This window comes from Pseudopipra pipra, chromosome 18, assembly GCF_036250125.1.
Source record: "Pseudopipra pipra isolate bDixPip1 chromosome 18, bDixPip1.hap1, whole genome shotgun sequence".
Taxonomy (NCBI): Eukaryota; Metazoa; Chordata; class Aves; order Passeriformes; family Pipridae; genus Pseudopipra; species Pseudopipra pipra.
The window spans coordinates 2,551,034-2,568,230 of NC_087566.1; the positions used below are offsets into that span (position 1 = coordinate 2,551,034).

At 43.0% G+C, this 17,197-nt stretch overlaps 1 long non-coding RNA gene across 2 annotated transcripts in view; it reads right to left on the reverse strand.

Annotated features, from left to right (window-relative positions):
* The window catches only part of LOC135423940 (uncharacterized), a 61,432-nt gene extending 45,566 nt beyond the window's left edge, over positions 1–15,866 (reverse strand). Inside the window, exon 1 of one of the 2 annotated variants that reach the window (XR_010435025.1) lies at positions 15,717–15,866. This is a non-coding gene — a long non-coding RNA (uncharacterized LOC135423940). Of the gene's footprint in view, positions 1–15,558 lie in introns of both variants that reach the window. The other variant, XR_010435024.1, reaches the window with a different exon arrangement.
* Positions 15,867–17,197: the final 1,331 nt, after the last annotated feature.

The following is a 17,197-nucleotide window of genomic DNA, read 5'->3' on the forward strand; positions in this document are numbered from 1 at the left end:
ATGTGCAATCACAATTCTTGTGGTGATGGGTATCTCATAAACTCTTTTTTTATTCACTGGACTTTTCTATAGTCCTCCTCTTGCTGCTGCAAGGTATTCCATGCCTGCAGAAGGCCAGGCCAGATTTGCCCAGGAAAAGCTGTCTTCATTTATACAGTGTAAGTCTGGATTTCTCCAGTTGACTGCACAGCACAAATCTAGTACATGGATGCCAAGCAGCAGATTTTCTTTTCCCCTCTACTAATACCTTTCACAGCCACCTACCCCTTAGTTTCCAGTTCAAACCAGCCTCCTGCCCACAAGATCAAAATATTCAGGTCAAAGAACCTTCATCCCTTTGCGATGACTCTCTGTGATTTCTTAAACTCCACTACCCTGCCTGTCATCAGAATCATGGGAAAACCAGATCTTAAACCTGTCAGTGGCTATTCACATGTATTCTCATTGGCACAATGGCAAAACTAGGTGAAAACAAAAGCTAATTAACAGAAGGTTGGGGCAGGCTTTGTGTGTGTGACTCTGTGCAGTTACAGGAGTCCATTCTGGAGGCATCACTGTACTTAGACACTGGCTTTGCTGTATTATATCCATGTTATCTTCAGCAGTGAAGTTACCCTTTCTAAATGTGTGTGTGCTGACATTCACTCCTGACTGCAGCACTTCATTTGTTAGGATTACCCCAGGCTAAAGGAGACCAGCCAGAATCACTGTGCAGAAAAGGCTTTTCATCACAGCAGCCTGGCTGCAAAATGGGATGCACAGTGTCTACCAGGGCATGATGGTGATGGGAAGCCATGCCAAATGTGGCAGCCTGGAACAAGAGGCTGCCAGGGCAAAATGATAGTCATCTCCAAGGTGTAAGATCTGTCAGCTTCCCAAAGCAAAGATTTCCATTCTGTGATTGCCAAGGAAGCTCCTTGCACACTGCCAGCGTTACATAGGGAAGCACTGAAAACATTCTGAATATTTTGGGAGAACACATTTCCCTTGGTGCATTTGATTTCAAGCTGACCTGGGAAGTATTTTGCTCACCTTCTATTAACCAGAGCCCTGAGTGTTGTATTCTTTATCCCTTAGGAAAAACTGGATGCTTAAGGGCTTAGTCAGAACTTGTTCCTGTGGAATAAGCTGGTGATTAAGATCCCCTGTGCTGTGGTGGGTGGTGACCATGGCAGAAGTGATACCAGCTCAAGGACAGGGTGACCAAACCACTTGTATGGATAAAAGGTCTCCACTGAGTTGTCACAGTGACAACTGTTTATAGTGTCCTGTAAATACAGAAAAGAGATACCTGGAGTGTATGCAAGGAGAGCATACAACCCAGACTGATAATTTGGACTGAAATAGAAGATGGTCCCACTTTAAAAAGGGTCCTTTTCATAGAAGAAACAGTAGAACACTATTAGCACTGTATAGGTCAAAATCTCTATCCCCTTAATAAGGTGAAGTCTTCAGTAAAATGGTTTAATAATGAACAATCAGTATCATGTCCCCATCCCTCTGTTCTTACTATACAGTTAGGTCAACAGTAAGCAAAATCAGAAAATTAGGTAATAATTATATCTAATTATATCTAATAATTATATTATTATTAATGACAGATTTAGCAGTCTGACATTTCTTGGAGGAGCCAAGCACTACATTATGGTGTGTGTTGTTATAGGTAGTAGGGGGCTGATAACCAGACTATTGTATGTCCTTGCAGATGGTAGGGAAAGTTAAACTAGCAGAGTGTGGTTCAGCAAAAGGGCTCTGAGTCAGGAAACTCTGATTGCATTTATTGCTGGTTCTTCCACTGGAGTGTTTTGAAACCTTGAGTAAATCACTTTGTCCCTATCTATGAAATGATAAGGACAAAGGGGCTTCCTTTATAAGCCATATATTGACATAAATGGATAAAAAGTGTTAAAATGAGAGATAAATGTTATTGGATAGCTGAGGTTGGGCTTGGAGCATTCCTGGAATGTACAGTGTGGGTGGAGTGGGAATATGCTAACTGAGCTGGATGTGGAAGTCTCATAAAAGTATCTTTCATGACTATGTGTAGATGGCAGCAGCATGACTTTAATGTCCTGCCTGGATGGCTTTTATAGAGCAACTGCATCCTGTTTGGTAGAGCTTAGGATATCCTCAGATAGCTGGTTTAATGCCTAGACACTAACCCATTTAACTACATTAAAAACAGCTCTAATTTCTTTGAATTTTGGCACATTCTCAGTGAGGATCAGAAGTCACCATCCAAGCCTTGGGATGTGAGGGAGGACCTGACCTCTCTGGATTTCCAGCTTGTGGTTATTGGCAATCCCAGTGTTCCCAACCTGTCCCTCTGGCAAACAGTCAATAACCAGCTGGGGTGGGCTGGTCCTGCTCGCTGGCATTTTATCATCACCTGTGGGGTTCACCTTGTGGGGATGGATCTCCAAAGAGATTTGGAGGGGTTTAAGCAATTTCTTGAGTTTTGCCCATCAACAGTGTCTTTATTTCCTGCCACTTTATAAAACAGGCTTCAGTGACAGTCACAGGCTTGGTTTGGGTTATTCCAAACATCCCCAATGAGCTGCTCCAAGTTCACACTCAGCTGGGATCCTGCTGTAAAGTCTACAGGGACTGACAGGAATTTTCAGTAAACTTTTTATCAGGTCTCCCAGCCTTGATTCTGTGTTGTTCAAATCTATCAGAATTTTACCCCTCGCTTGAATAGAAGCAGAAATAAAACCCCGAGGAAGTGGAAGTTCAGCCCTCACTGTGTAATTTTTTTGTGGATTGGAAAGAAGGAACAAAGCAGTTAGAAAACCAGTCTGAGCCCTTTATTGAATGCATGTCATAAATTTTGCATTTCAGCAATTTCATCTAATATTTAACTAAGAACTAAAGGGTGCTGCTCTCTTGTTTTCTTCTGAAAGAAATCAATTTCTTAGTTCTATGGCAGTGCTGTACAAAAAAAAGGATTAATGTGTACATAAAGATTTTCAATATTTGGCTCTTACCTAGACGTTTCTGGTAGCCTGGGGTTTAGCTTCTCTGGGCCCAAACTTTGCCTGATTAAAATGTAAAGTTTCAGGATTGTGAAGTAAACTTGAACTAATTGTAACTGGGGAGTTATCCAGGGTCTGACTGAGGATGTTAAGAAAAGCTTGAAGTGCATTGGGTACGTTGTTTGCTCTGCTTTTTTTTTGATTTAAAATGGGTTTCTAAAACAGGTTTCCCTGTTTGTTTATGGACACGATTTCCCTTGACAGCTTTGTCTCACTGATACCCAGCTCTGTGATCCCTTTGTGCATGAGGCACTGTGGGACAGGCATCCTCTGATATGACACCTAGAGCTTTCTTTGTGACAGAAACTGGGGGGGTTGTTGTTTTTTTCCTCTTATTTGGCAGGTGAATAATGAGATAATGAAAGCAGATAACCTAAATCAGCACATACTAGGACTATGGGGTGAGACTGGGGGATTAGAGAGGGAAAGACTTCTCAGCACTGACCATCTTCAGTAAGATCAGGCAGAGCTGCTGTGCTGCCACAGACAGTGCTGCTGGAACTGGTCTCTAGTTACTAAGAGTTAACAGTCTACATAAGGGAATATTATCCAGTAAGATTTTACTGGACACAAAATTCAGGGTTAATTTCTTAAAAGGTGATCACAAAATGTGAAATAATCTACCTTATTTCCCATTTGATTTCAAATAAAATATTATGTTCCTGAGTGCTTTAACTTCTGTATCACAGCAGAGTGGGTTGCTCATACTCAGGCAAGCTTCATATATTTTGATGCTGTCTCAGTCTCTTTCTCAGCTAATATATATAATTTTGCTCTTAGGTTGAGCCCACTTTTGACAGACAATTCAAGGAGATGGCTCAATTGTGCCAGGAAAACAAATCTTGCTAGGAACTGACATTTAACCAAAATTTTCTACTCACACCTACCAACCATTTGTCCATGAATTATTGATAGCTTTCCACAACATTTTCTAGCTTGAATTTAACATTCTTTTCTGATTGTTTTCTGTATCACCTCTTGGGCTGATGTCACAGCTGAGGAGGGGGGGAACCTGCTTTGCTCAGAGAGGATGTGACAAGCACAAATGTCTGCTTTGGCACAAAGATTCCTGCTCTTAAAGAAAGCAAAAGCATTAGAAAGCAGGAAATCTTGATTTTGGAAGAAAATTACTTTATGTGCTTCTGAAAACTTGAGGCAAATTTAATTACTGTCAGGCGTGAGGGTACAAAAATATTTGCTTATGCTTTCAAAATCCTGTGCTTGGTCAGTTGTCCTGAAAAACGCTGCAATTGTTCACAACTGTTCCTGTGATTCATCAATCCTGTTGTGCCATCTGACTGAAAATGCATTATCTGGCAAATGAGTGAGGACTTCAGGCCTAATTAGACAGAATATCTATTTGTGTAGCCATCTACTTTATACCATAATAGTAAACTGTAGTAATAAATAATGTGTGAAAATGGATTCTAGGAACCTGATCAAATACGCATTTAGTTCAACATACTCTTTCCACTGGCTCCAGCATTCACCATTGTTCATCCTGGAATGCTGGAGAGTGCTGAAATGAAGAGATTTAGTGAAAAATACAGAGGAATTTGTCACTGGAGAGAATGTTGGTGTTTATTCAGCACACAGAAATTCTAAAACTCTGCGAGGCACTAAGTGTGATTAATACATCCCATCTTTCATTGCTGTGGCTCTGACTCACTTAACCCTGTGTTTGACTCCAAGAAAGATCCCAAACCACACCACAGTCACATAAGGGGGGTGCTTAAGTGCCTTTGCTGTATTGGGGCAGATTTGAATTAATAAGCACCAAAATCACTACATAAACAGACACCCAAATCCAAAGTGATACCATAAAGTTAGGTAGCTTTCTGTATTTGTTCTCCAAACAAATATAATGGACAAAGAACACAAAAACTGAAAAATCAGGTACTCAGATTTTTGTTGAATAAATCAAAGTTGTCTGTGTACAACTGTACTCGGCCCCAGACGTATTTATGGCAAAGGAGATGCCAGACACACAGTGATTATGTGCTGGGGGTTTTACTACTGGTTTTGCTACCCCTCGTCCAAGCAAATCTCTGTTAAAAAAAGAATAAGAAAGCCTCAAGGGAAGTTTGGTCTGTATTAAGGACTCAGGAAAAAAAAAATGGGCAAGGAAATTTGAAGGAAGTGAAGCTCAGCCTAAGTGAAGACAGTTCATACACAATCTTTTTGTGACTGAATAATTGGGATAATGCAGCAGTCGGATTCTCTCTGGTAGAATGATCATTAATCTTTCTTCAATCACTGTCTGTAAAATAATAAAACCTACTCTCTCCTGATTTACATGTGTAGATGTTACACTGTGTCTTGGCATATTACTCAGAAAACCTTCAGAGGAAAGTATTCTAGCAGTTTTCTTAGTCCAAGAGCAAATTACATACTCAGATCTGGTTAGAATATTCGTTGTTGTTTTTTGTGGTTTGTTTGGTTGGTTTTTTCTTTCCAAGCAAAGAAAGGTGGTTGATCTTGGTTTGGTCCATCATAACAATAAGCAAACAATAAACAAAATGTTTATTCAGGCTTATCTTGAGAGAAATCCCAGCATCCACACAATGGCAGTGTTGGTAGCTCCTAGTCCTGCTCTTGTCAGGTTTTGTAAGTTGTAGCTCCTGCTGTCCTAAGTTATTTAATCACTGTGTGGGATGGACATAAGAATCAGTGGAATATGTGATTTATTTCTCCACAGAATTCCTTTGAAAAGCCTTGTAAGTTGGTTGCACTGGAAATGTGGGACTGGGCAAGGTTAACAGAAACAGGAAAGGAAAAAAAGGAAAGAAAAGGGGGCATAGATGCAATATTTTGTGCAAAGATCTTGCTCTGGCTGCTAGAACCATAAGAGGCACGATGTGATAGCAGGTTTATTAATTTCTAATTATGGGCAGGGCTTTATCTGCAAGTCTGCCTCCCCCTCCTGTCACTGCCCCCCCTCCCCTCCCCTCCCGTCCCCTGGGGCAGCGCTGTGGTGGGGCTCAATCACTCTTTTATTAGTTGTGATATACTGTGGCTAATTCCCTTAATCTGGACCTTGCTTTCCTATAAAGCCCAGACCTCAGGTATTGAATTTCCCTGATCAAAGTGGCAGCAGTGTGGGACACAGCAATCTCCACTAAACAGGGGAGCTTGGGAAAGCTCGTAAAGGGACTCAAAGCAGCACACACACACACACACTCCCAAGATGGGGCAATCAACTGGGGGAACAATCACGTGTGAAATATTACTGGCTCCTTAAAGTGCTGCTTCTGGGATTTACTGCAGTGTATTAATCTGCTGTGCTTAATGCATTGACCTTTCACCCCCAGCAATTCAGTAGATGGTGCTCGAATTGCCAGGAGCTGATACAATGGATTAGGAGCAGAAAGACCCCACCAGGCTCAAGTGCCACAGCAGCTCTGAGCCACCCGACCAGGAACTGCTCCATCTTTCTGAACAGATAGTGCCAGACAGTGGGGCTGCCCCAGAAAGGCTGGGATTGACAGCAGAGTTTCTGGAAAGGCAGATAGTGGAAATAAGGCTGGTTGTAGAACAATAGAGATGGGCAGTCTTGTGACTGAGTCACAAGACAGGGATTTAGAAGAATTGGTTTTGTTCCATGCAGTCATTCTCTCCTTGTGTGTGACCTTAGGCAAGACAATTCTCTTCTTAGGGTCGTGTCTTTCCTATCTGTAAATTTGGGATAGCGGCACCTACTTAATTTTCTCAAGGGCAGTGGGGGAGGCTTCGTTCACTGACATTTGAGAGGTTCTTTAGGATCACAGGTTTAAAAGTGTTATATATTCATGCAAAATACTACAATATCCTGGTCATTAAATATCCATCTAGGTGGAGAAGAGAGTGGAAGAGATCCTCCCTTCATATATACACATATATATATGTATATATACACCATTATGCAATCATTAATCTAGAATTCTCTTCAAAGTGCTGTGTTGACTTGAACCAAAAAGCTAACTTGGATCTAAAAATAAATGCTATACAGACCTGCAGAAATATGAAGAAATCAATGCTATGGAGAGTGATGCACCTCTATAATGGTGAGATAATCAAATGTCCTTTTCGTGCTTACTTGGTCATTCAAAATCCTGACATTCCATGTGCAGAAAACCCTTTGGAATTCAATTTCCAATGTTAACTCTTCAATGTCATCTTTATTCCATACAATTAAGCAAGCAGTGCTACTGAATTTGAGAGGAGTGTCCAAAAACCTCATAAAGGAGATTATTCTAAGTAATTGCTATCAAATGCCATTAAATTCTGAACAGCGTTAAGCCCCCTCCACCCGCCTGCCCAGGCACTCTCATTTAGGATTAAAGGGACCTTGATTTGATTTGTTTTACTTCAATACAAAATAAATTAGTTTGACCTGAATTAAGGCCTCTTTGATACTCGGGAAGAGTGTCTACACAGGGGTTTACTGGGCTTTAATTGCTCCACTTCTAAAGTTAATTTGGATATTTTTTTTCCCGACGTGCTCCGAAACCACCCCAGAGTAGATGTGTCATGTTTGTAAAATGGCAGAGAAATCAGAGCACAGGGCTCTGTGAGTACACATTGAGGATTTCCCACTGCCAGGAGATTACTGGCACTGCTGTGCCCTCCTCAGAACTGGAACGTGCTTAGGTGATGAATAATGGTGGGATTCGCTTCATCGAACTTGGGCTGTCTGAAGTGAGGTACTAATGATGTACTAATCCAACAGAAAGGTGGCAGCCAAAGCCAGCCTGGTGGGCACTTCAGGCTGCTGTAAGGCCATGTAAGAGGAGGCTGTCCCCAAAAAGTTCACCTCGTGTTCCCTTGTCCCCAGCTGCACCTTTCACCATGTGCCAGCAAACACTCCCCCAGCGTAGCAAATGGAGCCAACCAGAACAGACTCTGAACATTAAGACAACAGCAAGAGAGAGAAAAAAGATGAGTTACAGAAGAGTCACCACATGAGGACTTGGGCAGGCTTAATTTTGGTTGTGTGACCGTATCCGCAAAAAAAGCAGGAAGAATTCTTTTCCAGAGCTATTTCTTACAGGCTACCAATTATATGAGCTTTGCAAGCTAGTTTATAGCAAACACCTAACTTAGGACAATTGAAGAGAAAGACACTTAGCCCCAAGAAATCATCCTTGTGCCAGCTCCTGGTAGGCAGGTCTGAGTTTCTGAGCAATATTTATACTTTGGTCACAGAATATTCTGAGTTGGAAGGGACCCACAAGGGTCATTAAGTCCAACTCTTAAGTGTGGTTAAGTGTCTTTTCTTCAATTTTTCACAGCAAGCATTGGCAAAGACAGTTGGAAACTGTCTTTTAAGTGCCTGATTTATTGTGCCTTAGAGGGGCCTGGTTTTTGGAAAGTGCTGGGAGCCCATCCTGTGAAAACCATCCCTCATGGAGGGCACTCAGAACTGCCAATCAGTTTCAAAACTCTTGGCCCCATCTAAAAGGAGTTGAGTTCAAATAAATTAACTTTTTAATTAAGCCAATACATATATATTTGAATCTGGCCATGTGAATATCAAGAAACAATCTTTATATGTGGGGTGCTGCCGATGGTGTGACACGTGCATCAGACAACACATCGTGCATTTCAAGACTATCTTGACTCCCAACATCATGGTCAAAAGGCCTGAGTGCTCAACTTGAAGAGCTTTGAAACCAGAGCCCTTCAAATCATAACGCCAGGACCTGGGAGCAGCAAAGGGCAGGAGGGATGATGGCCTAAGAGCTGAGAATGGATCTGAGCAGAAGGGATGTCACAGGGCCACAAAGGACAGTTGGGAATGTTCCTTGCCCTGGTGGGTTGTGGGCCCTGCTGCTCCCTGCCTGACATCAGCCACTTGGAATGCCAGTAATATAACACCCCTGCGACACTCGGGGCTCCTGCCGTACAGTTTTATTGCCCTGCTTCCACTCTCTCTGGTTTATATCGGATTGTGTTTTCCAAAGACAGGCAATAAAGAGGGGAGGAGGGGAAGGGGGATTTATAGCCTGCTAAACTAAACTTCCCTGGGCTTGCTGTCCTCTGTCCCAGCCCTCCTCTTGCTGCCCTGACCGCTCTGGAGGAGCAGTTCTTACAGCAAGGGCTCGGGGTGTGAAGGACGAGGCCTGTCAGGGACTCCTTGGGCTCTCTTCTTGGGAGGTCAGGGAGCACCCACGGGTCATCCTCCAGCTCAGTTCTTCGGTGTCCCAGCCACTGCTCTGTGCTGCTGTGGAAAAGCATTGGAGTTTTCACATGCTGGTAACCTTGAGCCCAGTCTTGACTGGCATACTTAGAGTTTGCTGTTCGTGGAAGGGTTGTGGAACATGTTAAGGCTTAAAAAAAATCTGCCTAAATGCATCTTTAGTACTTCTGCTGCTGAGGAATGATTGTCAAGGTCTCTGCCCCAGCAGATGTAATGTGGTTTGGCTTGCTGCATGCTGGATTTCAAGGGTGGTATAATAGTTTGATGTGACCTGGGATCTTCATAATATAGATCTGACTAAGCTGGGAGCTTTCAGAATGTGAAGATGAGGACCTCCAAAACATCCCTGTGTCACTGGTTGTGCTGTTCCACAGTCCTTAAGGTGTCTGAGGTGAAGATATGAAGCTGCAACTGCAGTTTTCTCAGCTTTTTTCTTTTGTTTCTGCAAGAGGGAGCTGGAATCCTGAAAGGCTGCCATTTGGGCATATCTGCTTTGTGACAGGCACGACAACAGCACCATGTGATTCAGATATGCCCTATAAATATGGGAGGTGGGGCAGAGAATGGAGAACAGAGGAGATGGGGATGGATTTGGGACAGGGAGAACCATTTCTACACAGCCAATACTTGGTGAAATGCTCACCCAAGGCATAAGTCTCTGAAAAAAAGATTTTCATCTGAGATGAACTCTCTAACTCCTGTGCTGGTTAGAGTTTTTAAAACATCCAGTCTCTGCCAGTATTTCCTGGGAGATGGGATGAACAGAATTCTTTCCTACTGGATTTGCAGTGTGATGTGGTGTAGGACAGAGAGAATGAGAGCAAAGCAACTTTGTGAATCAAGGCATTGTGTTCAGGAACCTGTGGCAGGTGGGTGGGGAGATGGACAAACACCAGTAAAATGCAAGCACATGCACCACATAAACAGTGAAATTCCAGTGAGCTCCACTGCCCTGTGATCAAACTGTCAGGTGTCTCTGAACTGCCTGTCAGCGACAGAAACTTTAAACCAGCCCTTACATTGTGATCTCACAGTGCCAGGTGCTCCCCTCGGGTCCCTCCTTCCCTGCTTCCCGATCACCTCCAGCTCTGGCAGCTGCCAGGCTGGGGTGGGGCAGGTGAGCCCAGCACACCCCCCCGGGCAGTGGAGGGCATTGCCTCAGCTTCTCTGGGGGGGTATAACCAGCAGGGATGGGATGAAAGGCAAGATGATGAGTGCAGTCTGCAAGGGATTTGTGCAACCACGAGCCTGAAATCGTTTTAGGACAGTGCTGAACAAAGGACAAGAGGGAAACTTCAGCAGTGGCAGGGATGAGTGGAGTGATGGGGCTTTTGAATGTACCATTTCTCTGGCTGAGACTCTGCCTGGCACAGCTGCTCAGTTCAGCTGCACAGCACATGACAGACCAAATGGTACCAACCAAAGAATCATTTAGGTTAGTAAGTGGTTTGCTTTTTTTCCCTTATTAACCTTCTACAGTGAACCAAAACAGCATTTGTGCTCTTTAGTGCTTTATTAAGAGCCAGACAAAGGACTTGGAACTTCCCTCTCCAGAGGATTTTGGGGGTTGCAGTGTTGCAGGCATTACTTATAGGGAGAGCTTGGTTTCAGCTCAGTGTGAGGGTCTGCTCTGTGCAGCATGTAAGAGAAGAAAGGGGGAGTCTGTGTCTGGACACTGGACACTTCTCCCATGGCACTTGTAAGCTGGGCCTGGTTTTTCTTACAGTAAGAAGAAAAATGGCTCCAACATCAGCTTTTTCTTTTTCTCTTGTTTTGTACAGAGGTAGCAACTCCTGTAAATGGTTTCCCAGCAGGGCAGGTTCTTGTGTTTCTATACTTTGTTATTACCATTTATAAGAAAAAAAACCAAAACATAATGGGGCAGAGGGAGAAGGTAAACCAGATATTCAGAAAGAATCCACCACATGCAAAAAGTAATCCCTCATCTCCTCCCTGGCTGTAGGGACAAGAACCTTTGTATATGGGGTACTTAGAATTACCAGCTGTTAGAAAGGCAGCAGAGAGACACTTGAAACACATGAATGTTCTGCAGAATCCCAGCTCTTCTGCAGATTCCAGCCTGACTTCAAACCCTGTGGGATGACACGAGAGCTAATGCCCTAAGCAGAAATGAAATACCTATTCAGCCATGTAGCCATCCAGCAGTTTTTATTTCATGCCCTTCACTGCATGTAGTGTGTGATCACATTTAAAATACAGCAAGAATATACATGTCTGGATATAAAACAAACAGTTTTACTTCCCTCCATGCACAGCAAGATGGTTTTATTGTTATGTATTATATATAATATTATATATAATGAAAACTGCAGTGAAACTCTGCAGTTGAAAAGCAACACCTGAAGTGCAGGTGAAACTGTGAGCAATAAGTTGCTGGAGTTCCTGGAGAGCAGCAGCTCCTGGAAACTCTACCTAACACAGTTTTCCACTAAGCCAATATGACATCCAAAGGTTCTGGGTTTAAGAGGGGAGGGATCTATTTTGTGCTGCTGTGAAGAGTATTAAGAGACTTGGGATGTCTTTAGAAACTGGAACCTAATCAATATTAATATTAAAATTCCAGCTTCCCAAAATCTCGGGGAATGCAAGCCTGCTGTGCTCTGTGGTGCATCACACAGACGGGCAAGGCTTGAAGCTGCAGCCAAAATTCTCAGAAATTCAGTGAAACACAAGCTGAGAATTGGAATAGGGTTTAGTTTTGCTGCATTGAAAGGTCATGCTAAATGCAAACATGTCTCTGGAGACAATTTCTTCTGTGTTATAGACTGATAAGCAAAGACAACATCAGAATAATTAAATCCAACTTCTTTTAAAAGAGATCCAGCATAAACTGGCTAAGGACTCATTTTCACTTCTTTGTTCCTGGAAGATCAAGTAACTGCTCTACACACTTCAATAAACTGGCATTACTCAGCCATAACACATCTATTCATACCTTCCTAAATTTTCCCTCTTCAGAGGGACAGCAAGAGATAAAGGCACCATTTACACTTCAGAATTACAGATTAGGTCTAAGTGGAAGTTATATTTGCATGTCCTTCACTGATCATCCACTTGGGAATTAATTTTACTCTTTGTGAGTGAGAATGCAAGTGCTCTCATGCTTTTCAAACATTACTATCACTTTTCTTTCTTTTTTTTCCCCCTCAGGGAAGTTTCACATTCAACTTCTTCTCTATTCTGAAATATTTGACATGAATCCCTGCAAAGACCCCTGACAAACACACTGCTCTTTAAGCAGCCACAGGATCTCAACCTATCTTGAATGCTGCCATGGTTTCAAGCACAGTCTGGCAGCACACAAGTTACAGCTCAGTGTCCTGCCACGTTTTCAGTGTGTAAATCTGATATCAGCATCTCTCCCACCTTCATGTTTGTATTTCCTGGTTGCCCTGCATTGTGTTTAATGCATTTAACAATTGCTTCATCTGAAATGTTTCTGGTGAGATGGAAACAAACCCCGTGCCCCTTCCTCCTCCATTTCTGCCGCTCATTATCCCAAGGTGATTTAGGACGTCCTTGAGCCCTACAGCAACTGAAATTTATTTTGGGAGCCGTGTGCTTATGGACATGTGGAAGAGGTTATTTATTCCAAAGAGCCATCCAGCAATGATGATGTCATAGGAGCCAGCAAAATACCATATCAACCCCGTTGGGTTGCTCCCAAATCCCTGCCTGTAGTTTCCTATGTGTGGTGGCACCTGCTGATATACAGGGTGCCCCTCTATAACTGGCACATGTACTGCTTATTTTTCTGATAAATACTTCAAATTAGCTTTTGTCCTCTCACTTTTGGCCTTCTTGAAACCCCTGTTGGCAAACTTTGGCAGTTTCATTTGCAACAGGCAAAGGTCTCTTGTAAACAAGTTCCATCTCAGTCCAAAGTGAAATGCAGTTCAGCCATGGCAGGCTGAGCCCACAGGCAGCTCTTTGACTGCTTCCTTTGCACATACAACAGCAGATGACAGATTTGGGAATAAAGTGATCTACAATGAGGATATTTTCCTACAGAATCCTATGCAGATGTAGTTGAGTTTGAAGAAACTCTGCTGCAGGTAGCTCACATGACTGAGGCCTTCTTCAGAGCTGTTTCTAAAATTCATGGCAGAAAGGAATCCCAACAGGTCGCCTAAGCCATCACCTTCTGCAGGATAGCTACATTGGTTCCTCAGTGGGGAGTTAAGGATTGGGATAGGATGCTTTTTATGGGCTGAAATACAGGTTTCCTATGCAATCTTTGGGATATTAATAGCACAGCACAAGCAAAGCAGTGTAACCCCTCTGCTTCTCATATGGGCACTGAGGAGCTTAAAGACTGCTGATAAAATGCTGTAGGGCCATGCATTGCTGGACTGAAATGCATATAAAGGTGTCTGAAGTGGTTTTTTTTCATGGTTTGACTCTCTCAGCACCTGATTCAGTGGGACTGGAGTGTCTAAGGGAAGATTCTGTCTGAGTACTGAATTAGGCTCTTTATATCACTGAGCTATTTGTAAGCGGACTGTGACATTCTGACATTTCAAATTATGCATTATTGCTTGCAAATGTTGCTGTGCAATATCCCTCCTTGCCAAGAGCTCATAACCAGGCTGCTGTGAATATCCCACCTGCACATTCCCCCAAGGTGGGCCGCTTACAGGACTCAGGTGATGTGAATACCTTACGCTCACTGGTGGCTGAACAGCACATTCCGAGTGTGTTACAAAGAACTGCTCTTTCAGTGTGTGCTTTCTGCAAATATTCAGATATTAAATTCTCCCTCTGCAGGTACAGTGCTCCATAACTCGAGCATTCCCTTCAGAATGCCTACAGAGTATCCTGCTGTGATTAAGTCCATAACTCTTTCAAAATTCAAGGGTGTGTTCATAGAAATATTACTCAACACTTGGCTGGAATAAGTACAGGAGTGGGGTTGTCTGCTAGAGAGGTGGTCAGAATATTATTGGGACATAATGGGAGTAATAGGTGGGAAAGAGTTATTTGCTACCTGGGAGCTTGGGAGGAGAGAAAGTAAGTGTAAAGAGGGACCACATTTTCAGTGTAAGGGTGATTAGCTCCTTTGGTGGTGGTGTTGTCTCAACAAGTCCAATCTGCACTGAGGGAGGACCCACATACCTTTGACACCTTTCCTGCATGATGTCCTGAAGCCAGAAGTGGTCCCACTGGCCTTGATGCAATTCTATTTGAATTTACACCAAACTTTCCTCTATATCTCTTTCACCAGGATACTGCAGGCAGTCACTGGTATCAGTCACTTGCTCTAAGCACATGGTCTTTCCCACACTTTTCTTTGGAAGCTCTTCTTTTTTTTCCCCCCACAAAATGCACTGTTTCCTACCAGTTCCTCTTCTCCATTCCCTTACCTCCAAGCCAACAAAGGAGATCATATCCCACATAATAGGGCAACGTCATCTCTAGGGAAGAATTTGGCTCTTGTGTCCCTCTCCTCCTTCTTTAATTCTTCTATTTATATCTTTTCCCTATGCCAATTCCTCATCTGTTACTCCTTTGCTCTCGGTCACTTTTTATTCCCTTCATGGATCAGAATCTTTCCTATATCTGCTACAGGCTCCTTAAGGTGTCCCTGTATGGTTAAAGGGTCCTATTAACAACAGAGGTTGTTTGTATGACCTAATTAGATTTCCACAGAGACAGCCTTAATAGGCTCTCTTGGTTTTTTGGATTGTCTGCAAAGTAATAGTGCAATGGCAGCGTTCATTTTGCTTGGCTGTATCAGGCCATATATCACATCCTTTTCCTTCCAGTCCTTCAAGTAAGCTTGTCTCATTCTTATTTTGGTTTCAAATTATAGATTATAAATTTCACTTCTCTCCACTTTTTCCCCATAATTTGACCCCCAGCTGTTGAAACTGCCCCGAGTGATTCCCCCTGCCCACCAGCCAGCCCACGGTTTCATATGAAAGACAGCCCTGGCTTTAGGAAGGAATGACGTCCCTCGGACCAGCTGTGTCTAATAAAAATCCAACCTCCAACTCCCACTCCCCTTCCTCAAAAGGATAAAATTGATTTGAAAGTGCTGATGATAAGATACATGGGAATACAAAATCTCCTTCAGTCAACAGACCAAAGCTGTGCACTGTGACATCATTGTATCCAAAAAGGAACGATGCTGTCAGTTCCTCCACTGTCCTGTAACTAGAAGTTATTACACTTGTCCTAGAGAAGGGATATTTCTTCATTTAATTTAGCCTTGTTTAGTCTGGCAAGAGCTATTTTCATTCCTGAAGTGCCACAGAACACTAGAAAATACCAGTTCCCCTCTAGGGTCCACTAGAATCAATCCTTGTTGTGAGAAACACTTACTCCTATTGGATGGGCACTTGGAACAGTTTTCCTGTCGTGCTGCAGGATGCCTAACCCGGGAAAACGAGGTGGCTTTCTGCTGGAAAAGAGCCTGAAGCACCTGCTGCACACACAGATGGGGCTGGGAGGTGGCACGAGCCTACAGGACTCACTGTCACCTGCTGCATGTCCCGGCAGGTACAGGCAGGGCTGCCTGCAGTGGGTGTGGGACAGACACAGCCGTGCCAGGGCGGATCTCACACCACCCCATTGCCAGGGCAACCTGCAAAGAGAGCAGAGATGAGCTGCAGGGCTGAATATTCCAAAAATCTGCTGTTTCCCTGTCTTTTCCTCCCATCAGCCAGAGCAGGGGATTTCTGTATTGCTGCTGCAGGCAAAAACAATGACTTGATTTTAGTTTCCCTGTTTTCCACTGGAGATTTATTCTGTTCAGCACCTCTAAACTTCTTTAAAAATGTGCAGCTCTCTTTCTCTTCACCCTTTTCTGTGCTCTGCTTTGATAGTTTGGGATATTTCTGTAAACCTGTTTGATTGAGAACATTTAATGGAACTCTGATACATAACATTATTGTAATGAGGTTTCTGTTATATCTGGGTCTCAGTCACTTTAGAGATGGCACTCTGGTTTTTAGTTCCATTTCATCCTTTGGTTCCCAAATAAAACCAGCAGACACAGGACAGCTCCAAATGATCTGAGAAAAACAGTCTGGAATGCTTTTTTAAAGTTCAGAAGAGGTTTCTTGTTTTAGCTATAGAATGAGGAGATTTAAATGCAAATTTAAGGCCTTTGTTTCAACCACAGAGGGTGAAAATTTTGATGACTGAAAGAAAGAAATATATCAATGCTGTATTCAAATTTTGAATGAAGGTTGCTCTTGCCCACTCCCACGCCTGATTCTGCAGGTGTGACCCTCCTCCATCACTGAAAACAGTTTAATTCCAATGAATTCAGTGGCAGTCAAGGTTACCTGTCACCTTCCAGAAAGTTCTAAAGATCTTATAGAAGTGAAGTCTTGCTTATACACAGGTGTGAGCAGTCTAGGCTGCATAAGTCCTATTATTTATAGTCAGCATTGAAAATCTGCAGAAATTTCTAACTTCTGTAGATATCTGGGCAGCTGCAAAAACAGATACGTTGACAGAACAATTTGCTGCCTCCAGTTCTACATCTCTCTCCCTCTGATTGCCTCAGAAAACCCCCTCTTTTTTATTGCACAAGGGGTGAAATCAACCTCCTGGTTCTGTTTGGGAGTTTTGTCCAACCCAAACAGGGAACTCGCAACTGAAGAGGTTTCAGAACTCAGCCTCTCTGCTCTGTGGTAGCACACCACAGGTTTGGTTTAGCAAAGTACAATGATATTTGATATTATGATGCAGAAAATGAATGTGAAAACATGCACTTTGCAACAGACCCTTCCACAGGTGGAATCCTGGGGTTAAATATATATAAAAATATATATAATTACCACAGCAAAACAATCACATTCCAGCTGATTCTGCTGCTGCAGAGAGGCTGCTCTTTGGGTCCTTATAAGGATTTTTGATGAAGCTGAGCTCAGTTCGTATGTAATTGGCTTATTTCCAAAATATTTGCAAGTACTGATACCTGGTTTTTGAGGTCCAGAAGGTTACACTTGCC